Source organism: Scatophagus argus, chromosome 11, assembly GCF_020382885.2.
Source record: "Scatophagus argus isolate fScaArg1 chromosome 11, fScaArg1.pri, whole genome shotgun sequence".
NCBI lineage: Eukaryota > Metazoa > Chordata > Actinopteri > Scatophagidae > Scatophagus > Scatophagus argus.
In genome coordinates, this window is record NC_058503.1 from 8499816 (window position 1) to 8526108 (window position 26293).

Genomic DNA, 26293 nt, shown 5'->3' on the forward strand with positions numbered 1-26293 from the left:
AAAAACAAAAAAACAAAAACAAAATTCAGACTCAGTTCCTGTATCAAATGCAGTACAGGACAACATCTAGGGTCGCAAAGCTCATAATGCTCAGTTTTTGGTGACATTGTCTGAAATGTGTAAATTCAATTCTATATTTTTATTCCTGAGACCTTACAAACACCAACCAACAAATCCTGAATATTGCGCCTTTAAAGGTGGTGTTGTACTGAACTCCACTATACTGGAAGGTATTTCTAATTTTCTGTTCTCCCTATTACATGAGGGGGAATATGCAAATATGAGAAACTTAAAAAAGTGTCTTAAAAGTAGCTGTAATGGCAGAACAGCTGTATTGGACCTAATAAACCTAATACACCTAATAAAGCACTGAGAGTAATTAAACTACAATATGGCTCAATCACATATGACATGACATTTAATGTTGTGGTGGTGAAATTATGGGCTGAAATCAGATGCTGAACTACAAATAAAAATCTATGCCATGTGAATCTACAGCAGGACAACAAACCAAATATACTGAGCTGCATATTTGTTTACACAGACTGTAACATACAAGCAGGGGAGATTTGGGTTTGGATATGACAAAATGCCAGTGACTTCATTGTTTAATTTGACAAACAACTGACCACAGGAGCGAAAGGAATACTCCATCCTCTGCAATGTGAGGAGGTACTCACTTGCTCAACACTACCATCTTAGTGAGTCATTGATTAGATTGATCCTGAGTGTTTCATTTGAGATGGAGTCAAACTGTATTTTTCACACAGGGAGGAGAGACGGGAGCATCTGTTGCCCCTGATAGCTTTGACTTATTTGACTTTTCCTGACACGGAAAGATGGGTGCCTGCTTTGAAGCATCACAGATACGTTAGCCACAGTACGTTAACCCAGGCCAACAGCAGTGATTCCCACTGGGCCCGCTCACAGAATGTCCTGCCCTGATGGGCTGATGGGAATCTGAGGAAATCAATAAGCAATGATAGACTTCTGCTGTCCACTCAGCTAATCCAGTTAGTGATAGCTGTGGATTTAATCGAATGGTTGCACACAGTACAGACACTCAGACAAGTGTATGTGCGCACACACACCTCCAAGTACACTTAACCCCATAACATTCTTATGGATAAGATCTGCAGATCTTCCACACACACTCTACGCTGTCATTTTGTTGAGACAAGCAGCAATTTGAGAGACAATTCATTCAGCGGTTAGAGGAGAATCCATCAATTTAATAAATCCTTTGCTCATGGTCCAAGTTGGACTAGATTGCAGGAACATTTTCACTAGAGCTGAATGCGCGGAATAAAGACACATTTTATCCCTATGATCATTCGATAAAGGATCTCTTTTTTGATATGGAGATCAGTACAATGCATGGCAGCGTATGGGAAGCTGAGCAGAAATGGACTTCCTTTGACAAAGACGATCTCGTCACATGCCGTATACATATCAAAGTGACATAAACCCTGATAACTACACTCAATACATGAGCCACACATATGTTGCAAAGTATTTCTGGGTTAATACTTAAATGCCCCCCCAACCCACCATGAGTGAATAGACATTATTAAAGCAGGCCCCAGTGGCACATGTTTAAAGGTACATTAAGAGAGTGCATCAATTGTAGATGACATAATCCCCAGCCCTCTTTTCAGTCGCACTCTCACTTCCTTAATCTCTCCGTTCTTTAACCCTCATCTTCTAAGAGGCTGAAAGCTCCCTTCATCTTCTCCTCAAGCTAGCAGAGAAACTGCAAGCTGCCCGGGGAGAGAGGAGAAGAAGAGGTATTACTGAAGTCTGATTAAATTAACACTGTGATGCAGATTTCTTGCCTTTTCCTCTCTCCTCACGCCTTATCCGACCGTGTGGCGTCTTTGAAAATCAGATGAACTTGTTACATGAGGGTCTACACATGTATAATGCGTGCGCTTGTGTGTGTATGCGCATCCGCTTTTAATTAATTACTCTCGTCTGTGTCATTAGCAGAATCCATGACTTGGGATCCTGATTTGTATTGGTGTCTTTGATAAATAAATAAATGCAAGATAATGGGAGCTAATAAAAGACGGGAGTATTCTCATCTCCACCTCATCCACCCCCTCCAACCCTCTGTAACCTCCAGCCTAGCCCTGACTCTCCACGAAGCAGAAGGGGGAACCATTCCCTGTAGAAGTACTTTAATTACAAGGTTTCTACATCCAAACAACAAGAGGTTTACATAATTCCCGCATGAGCTGCTCAGTATTCGGAAACTATTCTTGCCATCTCTGTCTCCTCTCTCTAATACAAATGGTGTACAACAATGCATGAACTCCCACAATGCACATCTTAAAAGTTAAAGTGAAAATTAAGAAAAGTTCACTTCGTCTTGCTTTACGTCCAATTTAACTCCTTGCAAGTGAGCTAAATTCCACCTCAGACACTGATTAAATTCCATCTATCAGACGCTAATTAATCATTTCCATTGTGTCTAATATTGTCATAAGAAAGGTGCTTAGTTGACACTCTAATTCAGAGAATATGGCACCTCTCGCAGTGTGATCAGTACAATATGCCAACAGTAGCAGGTAAAAGAATACAGAGAGTATTAATTATATTCAATACAGACATTGACCAAAACATTATATAATACGATGGTGGTTAAAAAGAATTAGCTTGAAATATTGTCACTTTAACATCATAGCCAAGTTAGGAGCCTTAGCTGAAATAATTTTCACAAATGAGAAATATACTTTCTGTCACATGTTTGGTCCTGTATGTATCCACATATATGCTACAAACATGCAACAAACTAAATACAATTTCCACCTCACCATCCAATCTCCTTATATCATATTTGATCCTAATTTACCAAAAAAAAAAAAAAAAAATTGGCCACCGTATGGAAATTGTGCAATTTTATTACTTCTGGCCATTCAGTGCCTGAACCAGTGCCATTGTCCTGCTTTTTCTTCATTGACCCCATCCTGCCTCCACCCATCTGCTCCAACAAGGTGATGTTTATCTCCAGCAGGAGGAAATTAAAGCCTTGCTTCATGAGCTGCAGATATGCAAATCTTATACAGTGCAAATAGATTGCAGAGCTCACACAGTGGACGGTGTGTATTAGGCTGCCCATTGAGGCCCACCGATTTGAAATCCAAATCAAGACACGTGGAAGACACACATGTGGCTCCCTAAAAAAATCTGGACTTTGAGATATTAAGGAAAATAAATAAAGAGGGGGGAAAGAAGAATTAATGGCAGGCCTAAAAATTAAAACAGAGATTATTTATTCAGCTGGTCCATCAGGGTAGATATGGTTTAATAACTCTTGTTCGACCACAGGTGAATGCTTATCTGAAGCTCTGACACACACAGCATGGAAATAAGTTCCTCTGATATCACCATTACATGGGATATGTATTTTCTTGAACTCACAAAATTGGAAAGTAATAGTGGCCATGCAAAATACCTTGCAGTTGTCGAGTATGTAATTTTGATATGCATTAGTGTTATTGTCAGGCGGGGCATATGGGCTGTTTCCCTGTGTGATTGCAGGCCAGGCTTGTATTGTGGGAGGGAAGCAGACAAGAGAATATAGTATTAAACCTGTCCTTGCCATTCCAATCTGTCTGCATGTTTCTCTTTATCATTCCGCAGTTTCTATCCACTTACGCTATAATTAAGTTTCCTGACCCTTGCCTTGCAGCCTTAACTAGGCATTGGGAAATATACAGCCACTGCAGATCTCTTAGCCTGATGTGCTCTCTCTCCCTCCTCTCCCGCCTCCCTCTTCCTCGTCTCCATCCCTGTTTCTGAAAGTCTCTCTCTCCCACCATCTCTCTCTTTCTTTCTCTGAGTCTCCATGGCACTGTAATGGAATAAGAATTATTAATCGAGTAATTGTGTGGAACACATTAGTTTGCATTGAATTTCTCTCTCTCATTTTCGATGCTTGATTATCAGGCTGTTGGGCAGACTCTACCCCCCCACCCCGACACACACACACCCCCTTCACCTCTCTACCCACCACACTCCAAACACATAACACATACCGACGTGTGCACACACACACACACGCACACACACATCCATTGTGCTACATCACACTTCCCTAAATGGCATAATCTGCCCCCGTTTCTCGTGTACATGCATAGACACACAGCAGCCTACACACACAGTGGGTTGAAGTGTGTGTTTGCTTCACACCTGATGCTTGATGTGTGTGTGAGGTGGTGGAGGAAAGTGATGGGAGATTTTTACAATGTCCCTTTAACCTTCGACATATTTGATAACAAAAAAAGGGGGGAAAAATAACCTCCAGCATATACAAACACGAATTACAAAAACTAAAAAAAAAAAAAAAAAAAAAAAGCCTAAAGCCGCTAACATCAGAGACAGGCGTACTGGCACTGACATTCATCATAAAAAAAAAATCCCTCTTCAATCATAATTAGTCTAATTAATTTAAATCAGTGTCGGATGCCTATCTAAATACAGTGACAACACAAAATGAACATCCACCCTGCAGCACATAGCCTCAACCTATACGTTCCCATAGTGAAACACACCCTCGTAGGATTAGAGCAGAAGAATAGGGGGATTATTATTTCATGACCTTTCAATCCGCTGCCTGTCAGGTTGAACTAAAGCCATATATGCTGCTGGAGGACTAATCTCCTTCTCCCTTTGTGTCCGCAAGGGATGTGTCATTTCTTTATCCCCTCTATACAGATTTACTCCATAAAATAAACTTCCTAGCCTGATCTGATAAGAAGCCATCTCCTTACCGGGATAAGGCTGTGGTGCCTCGTCTCCCTGCTTCCCCGTAGCCGTATTTTTGGGTGTCAGATAACTCAGACGGGGATGGGAACAGTCAGGAAATGCCACTTTGTCTGTCTGGGAGCAGGTGACAACAAAACGAGAGTGACTCTGATTAGAAAACACCCTCCTTCTCATCCCCCACCCCACCACCACCACCATCACCATTCTCTCTTTCGAAAACCACCAAAATCACATATTATCAACACTTGCCAGATAGTGTATGAAACACAAATAAACAGATATTTGCAGGCTCAAATACAGGCATATAAAACTTTCTGTATTACAACACTTACACACTTTGGGTGCTTTTGTTATCGCCCCATCTTAATTTCTGGTAAGTCATCACTGCTCCAGCTGTCAGTGTGATTGAGTCATGATCTGCTGATCTGACCGCTGCTGTCTGCCCATCCGGTGTCCCTGTTTTACTTGTCTCACTGTCTGTGGTTTGCTTATAATTTAACATGACTCTGATATTTTAGCTGCTTCCTCAGACTGCAAGTTCTCTGAATATTTGGCTGGATAATAGATTTGATACACATAAATATTTCAGACATTTTTTAGGAGCTGTACACTCCCCTGTTGCCTAAAGGTCACAGCCTACAGGTGGCAGATAAAGGCATCATGGGCTAAAGAAGCGGAGGTTTGCAGCAGCCAATGCGGTCAAAGTAAAACTCTGCTGTAAAAACATTTAAGTGAAAAGTAAAATTTATACTTGGCCCTGAAAAATGAGGAAGTCAAAACTACTGAAAAGGTGCTTGGTGCTGCAAGGACTGCTGCATCAGAGGGTATTAAACCGATTTTGTGCTTTAAAAAAAAAAGTTGTCTTTTAAATTGGAAACAGGGGGTGACCTTGCCTAATCACTGACTACATTATTAGCCCACACTCCACAGCCTTTACCTTTTAAAACAGAAATGCTCTTGAAAACAACAGAAGAAAACACAAGGACCAAAAATAAAATAAATGCTTGCAGAAAAAAAAATCATGTCATGCTGTGCAACAATCAGCAGCAGAGTCGATTTTTGGCAATTAAATATCAGTAAACAAAGGTTTGGACGTGAAGTAAAAATAAATAACCAGTGAACACTTATGGGAGAGGCCTGATCGAATCAAATCATCACTATATTCCTTTAATACTTCTATAGGAGGTTGGGAGTATACTGTCTGATAATTTTTTTGTATTGATTTTTCTTAGTATTATAACATTCAAGGTTGTAGTCCAGTTATTTTATTTTTTTTTTCGCTTTGATATAGTTTGACAGAAGAATTTGTGTCCATGCAGTTCATTTCTCCTGTGAGAGAGAATGTGGACACTATTACAGCCACTCACATTTACCAATTTATCCCAAGTGCAAGTGCTGAAATTGACTGAGAGCCATGCAGGCGCTGAATTGTCCTCCTGCTCCGGACCTCTCGCCGGGCCGGACCTTAAAGCACCTATTCATCTGCTCCTTTTGATTTCAGGCTACTGTTCCTCCTTCGCTTGTTTCCTCACCTCCCAGCTTTGCCCGGCATTATTGCTCTGATTGGCACGGCGCAACATTTCTGCTTGTCTGCAAAAACAGGATCCCCACACAGGCAGCAACGTCGTCTTTTTTTTTTCCTACCCTTCAAAACGACACAATTGAAATGTAGGCGCGTTTTGGGAAAGCAGTGGTTATTTACGCGCACTCTGCATCACCAAACGGCTTAAAAATAAGCGCACGCAAAGGAATAATAATAATAATAAAAAACTCCAGACGATCATAAAAGAGACAAAAACGTCTCTTTTAAAATGTCAGAGTTATGGCGATAAGAATCTGAGGATGCAGGGAGGACTTTGGTGAGAAGTGACTAATTACCCTGTGGACCGTCCTGATGGAGGAGAATAATTAGATTCACACAAAAGACCCAGCAACATTTTCAATAGGAAATTTAATTTGATTTTGTTGCGAGTTCCCTCCGTGCACTCGAAAGGGAAAACGAGAGAAAAGCATTATAAGGACAAATAAAATTATTAAAAAAAAAAAAAACGTCTTCCCGGGACGGTTTCATGCCTGGTTTGGTTGGGAAAAAAAGGTGACAAAACCCGCGGTAATCAAAAGACGAGTGCGCGGCCTGCACTACAGGCTGCACATTAACAATTAAACAGCAAAACATACTGACTAAACATGCATTAAATGATATTAATCGTATTAATATCCGTGTTTATTAACGCACCAACAAAAAGTTTGTCTTCTTTTTGCATGACAATTGGTTCAAAATCTAAATGTTATCAATCGTAAAAAAATAATAGGTGTCTTTAGTGAAAAATACTGAGATTTAAAGCTATTTCATAAAATTAAAAAGACTGGGAGTGTTATTTGTGAAATAATGTAAAATTTGAAGGCCACACTAAAGCATCTTAAACTGGCTGTAACATCAAATCTAAAAGCTTCAAACTAATGAAAGAAAAATAACCTTAAATGTGCTGTATTAAAAACAAACTGCATTACAAAGTGTTCAAAAAAAATAAATAAAAATACAGCCCCCGGTGGACAATTTGTAATGTATATAGTGAGGTAATAATGAAACATAAACAGGGTGATACTGTCACACAAAAAAATATTCTTCCATCACTGTGTAAAAGATCCATTTCTTTAATCACAGCCTATACAGACAGGCATACACAAACTATGTAGGCCATACTACATGCAAATGGTGTAAGAGTGCTTTAGAAGATTAGAAGATAGACACCCGGCCCACAGTGGGCTGACTGAGAGGAGTGGGCTCTCCTCCAAGACTGTGTCCTATCTCCTCAGGACTGGAAAAAGCATCCTAATCCTTTACCTTTCATAGTGATCTAAAGCCGATTTAAAACTGTCACTACCCTAGTTTGTGTTTATTTCATGTTCATCTGCAGCTCAAGGCAATACTCTGCACACCCACTTATGACATGAGCAAAAAAGATGTGTGTGTGTGTGTGTGTGTCTGAGGAAGACGGAGAGCAAGGGACTACAGAATAAAAAGAGAGACAAGGAGAGAGAGGAAGGGTGCATGCCGCTAACTGACCAGCAGTTGAAGGAATATCTTGTGTGTGTGAAAGATCTCGCTGTATTAATTGTTATTTTCTTTTTACGTCCGGAGGCTTTGAGTCTCAGACATCCACTTCTTATTTCATGCGTCGGCTAACAAAACCAAGCAACTCAGCTTGAATTCACCTCAGAAAATACGCTCTCACACACAGTTAGTCCAGAAGACAGTTGAACAAATGCAGCCCCTCTCTCTCATACACACACAGACACACACACCCACATATAACCATAACCACAAGCGCAAGCACCCACACAATAACAGAAACCATTGACTGCTGAGCCGGCAGGCCTATAGGCAGACAACCTTCCTCTCCTCACCCTCCTGCTCCTCAAGGCCTTACTGTATTATTCTGTAAGCAGCAAGAGCCCAGCATTGACAGAGCTAATCACTGGAGGCAAGGTGTCTCTCTCTCTCTCTCTCTCTCTCTCTCTCTCTCTCTCACACTCACTCACACACACACACACACACATAGAGTCAGACAGAATGATTGACACACAATGGCAGTGAATCTATGCAGTGCCCCCCCGTCTTGCTTTTTGCTTTCTCTCTCCCAGCTGAAAAGGCAAGGGGGGGAGGTTAGTGCGTGGTGTGTGTGTGTGTGTGTGTGTGTGTGTGTGTGTATGTGTTGGTGGTGGTGGTGATGGTGTGTGTGTGTGTGTGTGGGGGGGGGGGGTGTACAAGGAGTGATGTCCAACAAACCGAGGCCAGATCCAGAGGAGAAGCGAAGACGTGCAAAAGATGAGCTTGTGACTAGTGCTGTTGCTATCCCTACTGCTAATCCACCCCCACCCCAACCCCACCCCTCCTCACTCTGTGTCAGGTGCAGCAGCCAATCTGGAGAGAGTCTCAACCCCTCTCATATGAATGTGATCCCTGTGCTGGCTGAAGCCCAGCGAACCACTGATCCTGTTATCATCTCACCGGAGAGAAAGAGAGGAGAAAAGAGAAGGAGACGCGTCTTGTTTATTCTCAACTCAGGCCTCCTGTGTCCTCCTGCCAGCACTTTGTCTAACCATAACCCCCACTCACTACACCGAATTCCTCCATAATGTTGAAACTCATGAACCTCCTTCAACAAGGTTTGTATATATAATCGAAACACTAGGTGCAGCTCAGGTGATAGAGGGTGATAGAGAGAGGCTGGTAATTCGCATATATAAAAGAACCAACATGCAACATGGGACAACAAAGAATATATTTTCACCTGAGGTTAAATGTTTAAATGAGTCATTTCCGACCGTCTCGCAGTTTTGCTGTCATGGGACTTCAAACGTGCGATACCGAAAGATGGCAAGTCAACTCGCTGGTGAGGAGCGGCTCTCATTGCCAGACATTTTAGCCAAAAAATTGACAGAGAAAGCTAAATTCATCATACCAGATAAGGACCGTTCTCTCTTTAAAGAAACTGACAATCTCCTGCCTTGTCACCCTGTCAGAAAAAGGTTTTCAAAAACTAAGTGCGACAGGTTCTAGTTTCTATTTACCACATGTGAAATAAATGCTCTTAATTCTGATACAGTATGAAATGGCTCTTGTCTGCTTGCACAGGTTAGGACTTTGTCTTGTTCCTACTTATATTGCTACAATATCACATGAATCATTTATTGTATCCTGTATTGCCAGTGTAGCACTTCTAATGTCTTTAGTTGTCTTGTTATCTTATTGTATTTGTATTAATACTTTTAAGTTTTTATGCTGCTTTGCCACTCAAGAATTTCCTCTTGTGGGATAATGAAGATTTGAACTGAACCCCAGATTCCTCCCATTGTGGATGTCTGGGGAAGAAAATGTCCTCTCGGACAAAAACATCAGTTCGGATTTGGTAATAATTCGATATTGTGAGCAAATGTCTGCTGTTGAAATTCCTAGCTGTAATTAAAAATCTGACATTAAAAACAAAGCAAAATTTGTTATTTAATTGCAGAGGTTTTATGAAGAATGTATAACATATAACATTTAATCAGTCTGATTATATTGTCGTTAGTTTTGCATACTATATGATACGATAATGATTTCTCAACCACTTTGCACTATCCCTGCCATCTTCCACAATGAATAAAATGAAATCTTGATTTATTTATTACTGTTTTGACATGTCGTTTATTGGCTGCCATGTGCTGGTTGCCCAAGGTGACAGGAAGCGGCGTGGGTTAATTAAAGAGTGGACAGCACTCCAGACTCCACTCACACACTCCTGGTATTGTCATAAGCACCACTCCTACAACACAGTCCCTCAAGAGTCATTTTCCTCTGTTTCTCGGGACATGGAGGGCCATGCTGTGCACTCTCATGGACATGTGTCTGTATGGTCACGCGCGAGCCCACAGCCACCATCTCTGCATAGACTCATCCAGATAGCCAACAGATAACACTTTCAATTCAGCTTGATGTTATCGTTTTTCCTTTCTTAGAGAAATATGAACCTGTCGCATGGGGCGCCTTACAGATTTGTTACATAGTTTCATTGTAGATAAATCCAACAATAGAGGCCAAGTCCTTGGCCCTTTGCATGCACAGTTAGCAGGACTGCAGCACTAATCAGTGAGAGAAGATCACATCTGGCCTGACAGCAGCTGCATCACTGTTTAGAGGAGCTGCCAGCGTGAGAAACACACAGGTCGATTCCCTTTTCTCCCTGGACAGAGTGGGTGTTCTTCTCATTCATTTCTTCTTTCTCAGTCCTTTTCTTTGAGCTAGCCAATTAACCTGGGAGCAGTGCACTAATGAGTTCCCTCTGGTGGCTCTGCACCGTTCAATGGTGAAGAGGGAAGGGTGAGCACAGAGAGGGGAGAGAGGAGAAGGGTCAGGGAGGGAAAGCACGGGGCTGCAGGGAGGGAGAGGTGCAGGCATGGCAAAGGCGAAGGGGGGGTAAGAGAGTTTTGAGAAAAGGGTGAAGAAGGGTTGATAAAGGGGTGAGGAGAGAGGAGGGGTGAGGACAGAGGGGTTCAGGGCAAGGAAATATGGGATGGGTTGATGCAGGAGGAAAGGGGACAGAGCACCATCCAGTTGGCCACTACGGGCCTATCACCAAGACATTGTCAGCCAGACAATGGGCTTATCAGCCTCCTTTTCACACCAGTCTGATTAACTGGGAGGAATGGGAGGAAGAGGAGGGGAAGGGAAAGGGTACGTCCTTGTACCAGCCTAGTAAATGTCAGAGAATGGGCCAAGCACCTGGACTAGCCTCATGGTTTTAGTATACATCACTTAGAAAATGGGGACAGTTTTAAACCCACATCCTCACTGCATGTGTGTGTGTAAGGGAGGTTCTGCCACAATAAATCTCCCACCTTTGTGAATGAGTCTCACTAACCAGATTAGCAAAGAAGCGATAAGCACCTTTAAGCACCATTAGCTAAACCTGTGTGTTATCAGTTGCAGAAACACCATAAAACAAGTAAGGTCACACTAGATGCCAACAAGATAGAAAAAAAGAACGATCAGTACTTCAGTGATTGTTTCTCAAAACAATCAGCAACGGCCACACTTTCTTTCTTGCAGTATAAGTGAATAAATACACTACCCAGTGAATAAAAAATGTTACCTAATACTCAAAACAAATGAAAAATCACATATGTGACAAGAAAATAAAAACTTAAAATGAGAGCTAAGAAAAACTTATTTCTATTCCTCTTTTTGTGTTTACCTTTAAATTATTAATTAAGTATCAATGAGTATTGTGAACTGTAATAACAATATTTGTGAACTATCAGATATGTGTTAGTAGCTACAAAGAAGTGTCGAGCTGGCCTTGCCTGCCAGCCGCACTTTTCAAGCTTGGTGCGAGCCATATAGACCAACAAATGACTGAGAGCAGTGTTCAGCAGAATTGTTTGTGTCATTGTTCAATTAGTCTCCCATATTGATCCAGGCTTGTTCGTTTACTTGCTTACTGCTTTCCATTTGTGCGGCCTTGACAGCCATCTGTCACACAGAGGGACGGTGAGAGAGGAAGGTGGCAGAGTGGGTGGGAGGGTGATGAGAACGCTGAGATAAAGGTGGACAGAAAAACTTACGATGAGTTACAAGTGGAGACTTAATATAATAGAGGGGGAAAGGATGACAAAAAGATCCTTCACAATACAGAATTTTAAATGTTTTTTAAAGTAAAGCTTTTTGGGAAATATAAATTCCCAATCCAATGAATCTATTAAAGCTTATGTTCTTGTTGCTCAATGATGCCAATTCAATGAGGAGTGTTATAAAAGCAATGCTTGGAGCAACAAGTGGTTGTACTCTTCTTGCTCTTCATTTCCTTCTTTTTTCCCTCCATTTCTTTTTTCAAAAGAAAGGATGCAGTAATTAGAGGGTAGACCAGGTGGAAGTACACAACTCAAGAGCCCGGCGCTAGCTTGGCCTCTCCTCCACAGGAAGATGGGAAGAGGGAAATGTGGAGGTGGGCAGAAGAGGGTGAGCATGACTGGAGAGGAGAATATGTCGAGGTAAAAACAGGGGGAGTGGGAGTAGCAACCGGGCTTGGGAGCATATTGGGTCAAAGAAAATAAAACGCGTCATTTAGCCAAAGAAAGAAGATGAGAGCAGTGTGCATGGCGAGGGGGGGGTGGGGGGGCTGGTGCTGGCTCTGCTGGGCGAGGTGAAGGGGAGGTGGAGGCGAGGTTAGCTGTTAAATAAGGTGGGGGTCATAAGAGAGGGGGTGTAAGCAGGGGGGCCACCCACAGTACAACTTGGCCAACAAAGCTGCTTCTGTCTTGGCCTTCCTTCTCCACAGACCTCCTTGAGTGGGCAGGATTCCATTAGCAGACTGCAGAACCTGGGGTCTATTCAACCGCCCGTCCAGGCCTGACTGAGTGTGTCCGCGAGCACACAGACACATGCACATGCACACAATGACCCACACATATGCTCACTGAGCACACACACATGCACTCATTCACAGTCAGTCACTCACACACATACACACCGCTAATTAATCCTCAGATTACCCAGCCAATTATTACCACACTTGTACTAATTAGAAATTATTTAAAGCATTTCCCAATTAGGGTTTACATGCTCAGTTGGGCAGGAGTCTGCCTCGATAAACCAACTGGTTTTATAGTGGGGTAAAACAGCAAGCTCATTCATATACACAAGCATGTGCATGTGCACACACTGTGCGGACACACACACACACACATTTCTGGATCTGACTGTGGTAATCAGGCCGTCTCAACGAGTCCCTCTGTTAGGACGAGGGGGATGAGGACAGACAAGAGGAAGAAAGAGAAAGAAATAAAACAACAAAAGACATGCTCCTTCAGTGCAGCAGCAATACTGTAGGTCGCTCTTGTTAGGGCTGGGGACAGTGATTAGGAGAGGCCACAATAAGACCTGCCAGGAAACACATGCCAATTAGGTTACCAGGAGAACCACGGGCCCTCATTGCTATGGGAAACCCACTAGTCTCTGCACCACACAGCCCGCTCACACACACACACACTCGCACACACCCATGGCCTCATGCACTACCTTTTTCAACCCTTTGATTACATTATGACATGGATAAGGGGAAGCCAAGGGAAAAAAAAACAAGACGGAAAAGAGGAGAAAACGCTGCAGCGCAATGGACAAAATGATTGTACTGAGGGCAAAAGGTTGAGGCAAAAGGAAAAGCAGAACTTGACATTAGAGATAAAAAAAAAAAAAAGTTGGTTGCTAAGAAGGCTAAACTTTGAAAACCTTCCTGTGGATTAAAAGTGTGCCTTCTGGTCAGCACGGCCTTCGCTGAGACAACAATGGATTGAGAGAAAACACAAGAGGGAGAAGGGAGAAAAGCAACAAACAGACTGGTGGGATAACAGGGGTGGGACTCCAGGGAGAATTATTAGCAGAGAGAATTACAGGCTCATCCATGGGTGACATGTAAGCCTCAGCTACACACTCAAATGTTTACAACACTGATATTTGCTCAACCGCGATGCTATCAGGCCTCGATGTAATACTCAAAGCTTTTGTTCTGACTTGCACGGCAACACTCACCACATCTACAGATGCAATAACCAAGAAGCAGATAGCAACTCAGTGTTTGCCAGCAATGTTTGTACCAAGAAGCTATGACATGACCCGGGCAGAACAGAGAAGAAAACTCACTCTGGAATATTTGCACTGATGTGATGATGGCTGAGATGTTGATTAATGTGCACGGTCCCTGTTATTAAATAAACAGGGTGAATACACAAAATATATTGAATAAATTAGAGCGTGAACAGATCTCCACTGCAACATCCAGCTCATTAGAATGCATGAGGAAACGATGTTCTGATTGCAACAAGAGTCACTCATTAAGCCATGTTTGTCCCCTGCCAGAGCACCACTCCCTTCACACTACCCCCCCACCGCCACCTCCCACCCAAAACACTTACCCCTCATGCCCGCCACACTCTCCACACCAAATCCCTCCCTACTGCACACTCTCCTGCTAAAAGCTCCCTGACTTAACATTACCCATCCCAATGGACATCACCAACAAACCACTAACCCTCTTTTCACCCCACCCCCCCCCCCCCCCCCCGCACATATTCCTCATTTTCCTCATCCTCCTCCTCCTTCTCCTCTGCTGGGATCTGTGTCATCATTTTAATTAATTTCTAATCAGACGAGAGTAAACTAATCAGGGGAGGCGTTAAACAATGACAGCTCTGCCTGCTCAGCCTCACACTGGGGGCCGCCAGGCTGCTCAGCATGCTGAGAAGAACTGCACATTGATAAACAACTCAGTGTGGACGAGGCTATCTACACCCATCTCTTCTACCATACATGTTAATATGGGGCTGCAATGCAACGCATATGTGCAACATTTGCATTTGCAGATTGGACATGCAGTGAGCTGCTGATTGGTGCAAGATTAAATTACCACTATTTTACATTTGCACAAATTGTATGATCACTTTAATGTGCATTACACGTACATGCAATGTAAAACCATGAAGACTTGTAACGGAATAAACATATCAGCTCATGGACATATGATGTGAATGCATGTAAGTGATCAGAATGGACAAATAAATAATGTAACCCTGTCTGAATGGTACAGTATGTAACTGCTTAGAATGGGTTTCACAAAGACTGCAGTTATCTGTAGGCAGCCAGATCCCACCAAGGCTGAGCCATTGTGGAAAAACAGACAGAGGGGGTTGGGGGTGGGGGGGTGGGGGTGCGCATTTGGGCAATACGTTAACTGAGACAATGTAACAAGAGAGCGTTGATTAACCTCTTCCAGGCTTACCCTGTGCCTAAAATAACTTAAACCAACATAAGTGAAGCATAATTGGTGAATTCTAACTAAATGATTGCATGACAATGAAGCTGATGACAAAAAATTTGTTGATGACCATCATCATACCGGTTGGCGATGCAAGATTTTAAAGGTGCATTTTGAATCTGGCCTTAAGTGTGTGATTGGCTTCAACGTGAGCCTTCAGGGGAGCTTTAGCCTCGGCTGCAAACTGAGGTCGGTTTCAGCACACGCTCAGGAGGAGACAGCAGAGTTACAACTCTCCTGCTCCTTCTATGAAGAAAGAGGCTTTTGAGACTCTTTCATTAAAGCTTTGTGACCGAACGTGAGTACAACTGATGACCACTGACCTGAGGGCCAAGACCACTGGCATAGTTATGTAACACACAAACAGATGTACTCAGAGACTCAGAAAACAACCCCTCGCACAGATGTAACACTGACTTTTTAAATTAAAGTTTTAAGTTGCGCAACGACAGATTCGAACACAAGAAGGCAAATGCTACAGTGAAATCAAAGTTTGAATGAGACACATTGCTGCAAATGAAGAGGAAATTTGAGGGAGGAAAACTACACAGAGATAGAGTGTGTTTAAAAAGATTTTTTTTTTTTTTTAAATGTCACCCCCTCCCCTCCCCTCCATCACCACCTCCTTCCTTGCCCTCTTTGCCAAGTATTAGATTCCCATGCCAGCCGCTTCCCTGGGATAGAATAAGGATTGCGGAGGTGGGAAGCTGAAACCCTTCCATAACATGTCAAACAACGCTGGAATCCAAAACGCAAGAGAGAGAGAAAAAGGGTTAGAGGCAGATTTTCTACGGGGAGAAAGAAACTGTCACATCATCAGATTGGTTATTCTAAGTGGAGGGATGTGGGTATGGGGGCGGGGAGGGAGGGGCGGGGTGGCAGAGGCTTGGGCTGGCAGAATCTGGCAGAGATGCACGATGGCGGTATTTCCACTAAAATAATCAGCCCCCAGGCAACGGAAGGGGGTGGGGGGGTGGCGGAGGGGGTGGGGGGGGGTGTAGGGAAGAGAGACACAGAAAGGTTAGGGATTGTAGGGGTAGAAGAAGGAGACGGGCTGGGTGAGGGAGAGGGAGGATACAAGGGAGGGAAATAGCAAGATGGAGAGAAAGAAAATCTGGGAAGCTAACCAAGGAAATCCTGCTTCTCAGATATGCAGCTGTGGAATTAAAATTGGTATAAAAACACAAGAACAAAAATATACTTCACACTTCAGAAGCCTATTGAAGGGTGGGGGGGATGTGCCACTCTATGCTGGCACTGATACCTTAGGCACAAGGGGTAAACAGCTCACTTCACTTCGTCTGGTGCAGTGGTTTCAGAGTGTGAGTGAGTAAGACTAAACGTGTGTGTGTGTGTGTGTGTGTGTGTGTGTGTGCCTGCAGGGGTCTCATCAGGCTACAGGGTGAGCTCAAGAGAGAAAACAAGAGCCCCTCAAAGACCACGAAACACAAAATGCCCCATGAAACAATTTCTACACTTCTGCGTCCCCTCAAGCACATCACGACGAACAGCGAGGCATTGATTCATGATCAAACGACCGTGATCGTCACTCAAATTCAATAATAACAGCCTTCACAATCAAAAGCGCTCTAAATATACTGTACCTCCACTTCAGGCCAGGATTAGGCCTTTCTGTGCGCACATTTGTGTTGATGTGCTGCATTACGGAACAAAGAACTATCAGAGTCGAAAACAACCATGCAAACACACAGATAAACGACAAATCAATTAATTTCAAACGTGCTGAAATAAACTGTACAAACAACAGTGCTTGGGTGCTGTAATATGAATGGTTATTATAAAGAAATTCTGCACAGGAGAGTAAAATTCCACATTGTAATATAGAACAAACACAAAAACAAGGAGGTGTCTGCACACACTCTGTCACATGTGCATTAACGGAAACTCCAAAAGGACTTGAAAGAATATTTAAGTTGCATTTCACTCAGCAGAACCAGGCAAATTCATTTGTGATTAGAGAAAGAAAAAGAAACTAATTAATGACTGTAAGCTTTGTGAATCATGTTATCAAACCCAGCTTACTGGAGGGTGACGCCACTAAAATAATACAATCATCAAGCATAATAAGTGAGTTAAGAAGTTACTCTTAATGTGTGTATCAGAGTAAATGGTCGCAGCTGAGCATTGTGTTTTTTCATCATTGCAGAGACTTGATCTTAATACAAATCTCTGCGTAATACAGGCCTATTCATGCAGCCTGCCTTTCCCCTCTGGCTCAATTATCATGTGCTCTTTTGCAAAGATATTCAATTAAAAAAAAAAGCCACCCTTACACCCTTTTAGTTTTATCAGAAAATACATTTTTGTAATATATAAATAATTTCATGCTGTGTGCATGCAGGCTTATGCATGAGATTGGGAATGTCTAGTAATATCAATTTTGTACAAAAGAGCAAATAAAATTATTAAAGTGTTTTTAAACTGTTTCTGTTCCCTCTAGGCCAATTCAAATAATCAATGAGGCAAAAAAACAAACTCAGTTACAAGATGAGAGTGGAATATTGGAAGTAAATGGACAATTAAGCAACCATGAAATCATGAAAAGAAAAGCAAAAGACAGAACAGCAAATCCACCTTACTCGGTGAGCAGTGTTTTTGTTGGGAGTATTCTCTACTGAATTTGTCGGCTTTCGTTTCATTTCTCTGACATTCTCTCGGTCTGACCATCCAAGTCCTCTCCTGAGACAGATGAGTGCAAACAGAGTTCCGGAGAGAGCTATCAGGATTAGGATAATTAATATCATCTCATTTCACTGTGATCCTCTCCGCGGCCCACTGCACACACAAGGACAGGATGCAGCGAATATTATGGCAAGAGCATCCAGTCGGCTGTCAATCTAGGCTACCACCACCACCACCCCACCCACCCACCCACACACACACGCACCCCAACTCACGCCCGCACCCTCCTCACCGGCTAAATTGCAGTTTGAGAGACGACAGGGGAGAGGCAGCAGTGGCAGCGGTGGTGGGGGGGCTGCTGGGCCCGAGGGACGCCATACAATGGAGCGTGCTGCTGACCAGCGTTCAGGTGAAATTGAATTGGAAATCTTCCACGGCTGGTTAGCATAACAAAGGGCCTCGTGGCTTTAGACAAAGGCTGCTTCTCTAATGCACAAAATCAATCTCTCTACGGGCTCGGTGCATTGTTCCCTCCCGCCATACAGGTGTTCCTTCAATGGTCCTTAATCAAAAGTGTCAAAACAAAGTTAAGAGTTATCTCTGCTCCTCCGCAGCTGCTTCTGCAGAGCAGAAAGAGGGAAAGAGACCAGACACTCAGGACTGCAAACAGCTGAGTGAGTGTGTGTATAGGATGCTGAATGCATTCAGTGCATCCTGCGCCACGGTGTGTTGGTGCTAAAGTTGAACCACAGCAGAAGACTAATCTTGTTTCAATCTGAGACCTGTCCAAATGTGAGCAGTTGGCACTCACACTCACTGAACACATCCAGTCATGAAAAGGAGAAGTTTCTCTTGTATGCTCGAAAAATGAAACAGTGACACGAGGAAGGAATCACATTGCAATCTTTTTTTTTTTTTGACCAATGCAGCCTCCTCATCATTTTTAGTCTCAACCTTCACTCTGAGGGCCTGATTGGTAATATAGGTAGTAGCTACATTTCTCTCTGAAGGTTGTTTAACAATGGGAAAACACAAGTAGAGCTCTTCTGAGTATCCCCCCACCCACCCAATTCCCTTATGCTCCAGTGTGATAACACTCGACCCGCTCTCTCTCCATTTCTTTTAGGCCTAAGACCTTGACTCGTCCAGGCTAGATTAAATGAAATAAGAAGAGTTAAAACACAGAATAGAGACCTCAGCGCGTGGCCTCCTTCTCTTTCACTGCCTGTGCGGGCTAACTGATTCATTTGCTAAGAGATGGTAAGTGTTGTCATTCCTCCCTTGCTTTATGTCCTCTCTGTCCTGCTCCAGGGACTGTAATGTGATATTTATGCACCTGAACTTTAAGTGCTTCATACGACAATAAAGCCAAGCACAGGAAAACAGATCCAGTCCTAAATGACTGCTATACATTGCTCAATTTGTGTTTTCTCCAGTTTGTTCACATCAGGCTTCTTAAACCATCCAGTATATAGAGCTGTGGGAGAGAGGACTGCATGGTTTATGTTGCATGTATCATCTCTTCCGTATGGAGAGTGGATGCATATGATGTCTGTTTGTTTTGATAAGGTGAGGATCTCTGTCGCCGCCATGTCTGTGGATTACCACATAAATAATAACATAAATAATCTGTAGACTAATCCAATCTCCTAATAAGTAGCATCACAGACTCAACGCCTCCACTTGACAGCCGCCAGACAATCCATCAGTACACACACCCTTCAACATTATACTGTACCACGTGGTTTGAAATGTCAGCTGAGTGACAGGGAAATCTCTGTATAATACACTTTAAACTGGCATTTTCGTGGCTGTGACAAGGGGACGGTAATGTGGAGAAAATCGCCTATCAAGGTGAATGTAATTTTATATCAAATGTGGCCGTATATACTGTATATTATGACATACTCAAATTTTCTGGAGATGGAACCATATGTACATGTCTATTTTCAGCTAATACCTGACAAATCAAATTACTGATTTACAAAATCTCCTGCAATGGCTTCATGCAAGTAGAGATATAAAGGGGATTGTTAATATAACGGAAAGCAGCAGTCATGTCCATGTAATGTCATGGCCCAGCCGTAACTGTGATTACTGATACACACTCAGAAAAGTGATTTCATAATTGAATTTGCAGTCCAATAGTGTTTTCCCAGGTCACACTGTATTTCACAATTTAACCTGGCTTTGTGTCTTCCACTCCTTAACACAGAACGGCTACGGTGCACAGTGAGCCGTATCTTATTGTCCAGGCATTTCAGTAAGGACGGAGACCTAGAGAACAACAACCTGAAAACGCTAATGTTATTTTTACACACGAACAGTGTTTTCAAAATTAGCCGGCTTACTGTGGATGCAGTCTATTGCTCCACTCACCTCCACTATCTCGAGCCAGCCATCCGCCAGCCCTCGGCTCAGTCTCTCACAGCCTCTGCTGCTGCGGCCCTTGGGAGGACTCATGCAGACCAGTTGATTAAAAATCACTTAGTGGAGAACACAAACAAAGCTGTCAGCCTTTGGCTTGCCCTTGGGATTGTAGTGGGGGTGGGGGTGGGGGGGGTGTCGGGGGTGAGGAGCACAGAATGAACACGAAGAGATGAAGGGAAAGAAGAGGAAAAGAGACAGTAGGGTGACTTATATCTGAAAAGCTGAAAAATGTCTCAATGCCTAATGAAAGATCCTAATGATTATTAACTGATTATTCATTGATTCAGTACTAAACCTTACCCTATCTTTTGTTTTACAGCATTAAAGTACATTAGTGTTAAAGAGGGATCATGTTTAGGTCTCTGTCACAGCTCTGATGTTTTGCTTCAACTTTTCATTTGAAATCCAACCCTTTTTTGTCTCCTTTATGTGAAGGATGCTCAATTTGGTAAACCGACAAACAAAAGGAAGAGGTGAAAAGGGTGGCAAACAGGTTTATATGTCGGAGTATTTACTTTCATTTTCAAGTTGCCTAATCTTCACCTTAAAAGCTGTGTCCTGTGGGGATAGGGATAAACCAGTTATTTGCCTGATATTCAGCACTTTTGCAATTATCGTTATCTGTAAAAAGTCAGATATTTGCCTCCAAAATGTAGAGGGGTGGAAGTATAATGCAGCAAGTAAAGCACAAGTATCTCAGCTTGCACTTAAGTACAGTACTTTTGATAGTAAAGTTTTAATTTTTTACTGCAACTTAGTATCTTTTCCAAATGTCAATTATCAGTCTTCTCACTAATATTGGTATCAACTGTGGAAAAAAAAAACATACCAGTCAATCTACTTTTTAACCACTTTGTACCACCTATACGATGGGGCAGTCGTGGATCAGCGGTTAGGGTGTCGGACCCGTAACCGGTGGATCGCTGGTTCGATTCCCCGTCCCGTTGTCCATGGCTGAGGTACCCTTGAGCAAGGTACCTAACCCCCACTGCTCCCCGGGCGCTGCACGCGGTCGCCCACTGCCCCGGGTTTGCTGTGTGTGTGTGCACGTCACTTGGGTGGGTTAAATGCAGAGCACAAATTTCATTGGAGTGAGTTCCCTCCAATGACGAAATATGTCACTTTCCTTTCCTTCCTTGAGGTAAGCCAGTAAGGTAAACATTTTGTCTGCTTAAACTATTTTAAGCTACACTGTTATGGCACTGTTACTGCAAGTATGAACATCCTTGAAGCTCCAACACCGACAGCTGGATGTCCATGGTGATGTGGTTATGAGCTTTCTTGGGAAAATCAAACCCAGTGGATAGTAAATAAACACGGTAAAAGGAGGCTGCAATCCCTAAATACACCACCAGGGAATGTTGTCAAAAGTGTCCGTGCTCACAATAAAAAATGAAGACCTATACATTTGATATACATCTCGGCAAATTGAGTTCGACTGAAGAGACATATAGATCTGGGACAATCCGCTCATCCTAGCCTTTAAATGTTTTTTTTTTTTTCCCTTTCCTCAAATTAACTATTGGATAACTTTAGAAAAAGCTGTCAGGAACACATCCAATTTGTGCTCATACAATCAGTCACACACTCCAGTAGCTCCTAAGAGCAGTTCTCAGCAGGGCTGCAGCTAAATAACTATTTCTTTTTTTAAATGGTTAATCATTCAGTCTACAAAAAGTCAGAAAAAAATGTCCATCACAATTTCCAAAAATCCAAGGTTGGTTATTCAAATAGCTTACTTTGTCTGACAGTCCAGACAGTAAAAATATTCCACTTAAAGTTATAAAAAAAAAAAAAAAAGCAAAGCTAATGGTGAGCATTTTTGATTGCAAAATATTTAAGAGATTATCATTTTTTATTTGTCTGTGATTTGTTTTAGCCTTAATTATAGCCTTAGTTTACTCTCTTCAACCAGACTCCTTCTGTGATCAGGCTTGTATTTGTGCTCCCAAATACAGCAACTCAACGGTTGAAACAAGTAGTTGATTAATCAATTAGTTGAGTGGCATGAAAATTAATTTTTATGTCACAGCTATTTTGATAATTGATCAGTTGTTTTTGTCCTTTTTCACACAAAAATGCCAGACATTTTGTATTTTTCAGTTTCAGATGCGTCAACACGTGATGACCGTTACTGGTCTGATCGTAACATGATACCCATGACTGTCGTAATTAGTGAGCACATGTGAGCGCAGACACACAAACAGACAGTGTTTCACACACATTCACATACATGTGTAACACACACACACACACACGCACACACACACAGCTGCCAATGACAAGGGTAAGGCAGCACAGCTCCAACGGTCTACTGGCCTTCACTACCAGATGGTAGTTCCCACTGGTTCTTCTGACAGACACACACACACACACACCCACAGGCTGTCTTCACATATCTAAAGGCCACTATCTTGTGAGGATGTTATATGACACATACATTTGTGTTGAAGTCTGGTATGACAGTCGACACTAGTTGAAGGACTTAGTACTTCTAAGTCTTTTAGAAGGTACAATCTGTTTTAACAAGCCATTCAACACAAACTGATTGCAGTTCTGCAAAAATCTTGACCTCCACAGTCAACACTTTGTTGACATTTCGGAAGGTAAAGCAAAAGCCTGACTTAGCACTTGATTGATTTGTATTATACCCCAGTAAGGACAGGGCCAAATGGGAGCAACATCCTCAGTATATAGCAGCAAGGTGAGACGTGTCCCTGAGGAGGAAAGCTGAAAGACAAAGAGTACATAGTAAAACAGAGAAGTACAGACAGACAATGAAAGACAGATAACAGGTGTATGAAGAGAGGAAAGAGGAAACAATGAATATGGAAGTCTCTCAGGCCGCAGGAGGAAAGTCACCCCCTTGGTATTCCACTGGGGCCTTTAAGGGTCAACTGAGAGCTAAGACGCATATTGCTGCCCAGTACATTGCCCGTACAGATGACAGGAAAAAAGATGAAAGAGACACAACCTTGTTTGCTGGATTATACATACGTTCACACACACACACACCCACACGGGTTATACTCTCTCTCACGCCAACACTTCTCTCCAGCATTACGAGTCTCCATCTTATTTTTTTTTTTTAGCTGACCTGTATGTGGAGGGGTTGACAGAGGTGAGCACACAATCTCCCGACGCCCAAACACAGAGAATTGGATCACCCCTGGGCTGACCTCCCTAGAGCAACGCCTCGCCTATCTGTACCCCGTGCTGTTGAGGGGGCCGTTTAGGGCAGACGGTGACCCCTGCTTGGCCCCCGGTTATGTGGCGTCTCTGCCTTGGCTGCTGGGCAACACGACAACCTATACAAGGCCCTGTCAAACACATGATTGACACGTCCCCACCCAACTTGGCCAGCATTCACACGCGCCCCAGCAAATTACCCCAAAACCCAGACATACGACCATATCTTGCTTGCTATTTGCTCACTTGTCATCTTCCATATGATACACACACATATACCATTCTGTGTTGGATTAATTGTGTCCAATAATGCAAAGATGGCTGCAGGTAATAAGAGATGAGTTTTATTTTCTTATGAAGCTGAACCAAGGCCACAAAACTGGCTCACTTTAAATGGAAGAACAGGTTATGTGACAAGTAAGTCCGAACCAATGCACTATATATGTTATTTAGTAAGTTTTGGTGGTTTTTTTTTCCATCCTATTGTGATTGATTTCATTATTACTGCAAGACAGTCTGATCACGCACTGCTCTTCATAGACCACAATGTCTCCCATGCCTTTGCCGTACCTGTGGTGGAGATTGGCACACACACAAACAAGTCACAGCCGCACATACAGAAAACCCACACACACAAACACAAAGAAAGAAAAAGAGCTACAGTACTCCCTACATCAACAGTGGCCTAGATAAACACAATAGACACAAAAGAGTCACCCCATGAAAATAACCCTCCATCTAAGCATCACTGCACTTATCTACTCATAAACATAGGGATAAATCAATTCAGTGAGAAACATTTTTTTTTTCTCTCATTTGAAATTACAGCTGCGGGACCAAAGCTAGCATGATAGCATGGGTCAAATTCACTAACCTCTTCTCTCCATGGCAACAGTCTACCTCTTCCAAAAAAAAAAAAAACAAAAAAAAAACGTGGTGGTTTGTTGAACTCATTGTGAGATGTTTTTTCATGACCTGTGAATGTGTGTTTGTGTGAAGGACAGAAGAATATGTACATGTAGATGTGTATACATTCACATGAAGGTATATCTGTCTCTGAGATTGCATGTGTGTGTGAGTGTGTGCGTGAAATGATGATGACAACCCTGTTATCACAGCATCTGTATTACCATTGCAGCATCTCACCGCTTTGTTTTACTCTGACCTGTATAATCAGTGTCACATTAGCAACACAACAAATCAAACGCTGCAAGATTCCCCCCCTGCAACCTCTCACTCACACACACAGTTACACGCACATCGCATGTAGCCCTTCATGCTCCCAGCTGGTCACCATACTGTGTCAAACAGATGCTAATTAATATGATAACTAATACCTATTAGACAACATACAAAGCTCCAAAACCACTAATTTAATTCCTTCTTTTTCAAATGCTGAGAGAGATTAAATGAGTAAAGAAAGACTCTTCCTCTTCCTATCACGGCAAATACATATCTGAATAGGTGGTGAGATTTAAGTATACTTGGAAATTAAAAACCGCAAGGTCAGTTATGTGGCTACATCCAGTTAAAATTCAGACAAAATCGCACTGTAGCAGTCACTTTTGTCAAATGTTTATTTTCTTCTCTAAAATACTTTCCCTATTTAAGAAATGAAAATGTAATATACTAGAACTGAAATGATTAGTCTATATTATACTAATAATTTAAATTTTCTGAAAGCAAAGAACGATTTGTTTATTACATGTAAAAGAATAAAATACATTTTCGCTCATAAACATAGTGTTGTTTTGCTACTTTGTTCCATTTGAAGCCAAGATTTTAAAATTAACTTCGATATGGGAAGAGGCACTTCACAGATTCTTTTCTCACTGCTTTGACTTAAAATTGCAAAATTGAAGCATGAGCTTCCAACGATACAATTTTAACTGTATCCCAAGTGAAAGTGATATTGTGAGGCATTTTGTCAGCTTTTATTTGTCTGGTGGAAGTCGACAAAAAGATGCAATGGCAAACAGTACAGTAAAATCTCTTTACAAAATGCAACTTATGTGTGGACAAGTAAAATAAAAAAACGCACATATTGGTAGACTCTTGTTCTCCTTGCCTGATGCACGAGGGGGAAAGTCAGCATCCGCTCCACTCCTTCTACTGTAAACCCTCCAGTGTTGGGGGGGCAAAAAAAAGAGGAGAAGAAAGAAGAAGAGAGGAAGGAAGAAATCGCGAAGAGTGGAGAAAAACAGAGGAAGGAAGGGAGAGAAGACAGACGGAGACAGATGGGCAAAAAGACAAGTGCGGAAAGACAGACGGGAAGAGGGAGCTGAAAGGAGAAGGAGAGGAGATGGAGGGATAGATTGAGCGAGGAGAAGGAGGCGTACTGTAGGAGATCCAGCTGACATTAGCGGGTGAGTTTATGAGATGTGATGATTAGCCAAATCCTGCTAATCAATGACACATTCACACGGGTTCCTGCTCTGTTGCTAAACACTAATTGGTCTATTCTGCAGCAAATAGGGAGATGCTGTTTCCCACTTCACTGTAAGCAATACGAGCTGACACGGGGGCACATATGAGTGCACACACACACAAACGCACACACACACACACACACACACAACAACTTGCACATACTGTACATCTGTAGCAGATTCTGGTACATAAAAGGTCAAATTGAGGCTGATTCAATTTGTGAGTGGATGAGGAGCAGAGGATGCTGCTCGACTTGCTCTAACAATAAGGAGAGAATGGGATCCTAGAGCGGGCCAGTTGAACCAGCAGAAGGGGGTGTGGGGGACTGGAGATGAAGCCCTAAATTCAATTTCACTTTGTTGAGTATTTAGATAATGTCTCCTAATGTAATGCTGTGCCGTGAGTGGATCCACAGTGGAGCTGCAGCAGTTGTTAATCACTACGCAGCAGCAGCACCACCAATGTCTGAGATCAGGCAC

The 26293-nt window shown here is 42.5% G+C and overlaps 1 protein-coding gene across 25 annotated transcripts in view; it reads right to left on the bottom strand.

The window, feature by feature from the left end:
* Positions 1-26293, bottom strand: part of sox1a (SRY-box transcription factor 1a) — a 76173-nt gene that overhangs the window by 39551 nt on the left and 10329 nt on the right. For 10 of the 25 annotated variants that reach the window (XR_006844718.1, XR_006844719.1, XR_006844715.1 and 7 more), the window contains exons 2-3: positions 4776-4884; positions 3661-3856 (exon numbers count right to left, since the gene is read on the bottom strand). The exons of 6 other annotated variants lie outside the window; for them this stretch is intronic. The gene's annotated coding sequence lies outside the window, so the exon portion shown is untranslated. Of the gene's footprint in view, positions 1-2976; positions 3550-3660; positions 3857-4775; positions 4885-26293 lie in introns of those variants that run through there. 9 more of the 25 variants (XR_006844722.1, XR_006844723.1, XR_006844717.1 and 6 more) reach the window with 4 other exon arrangements.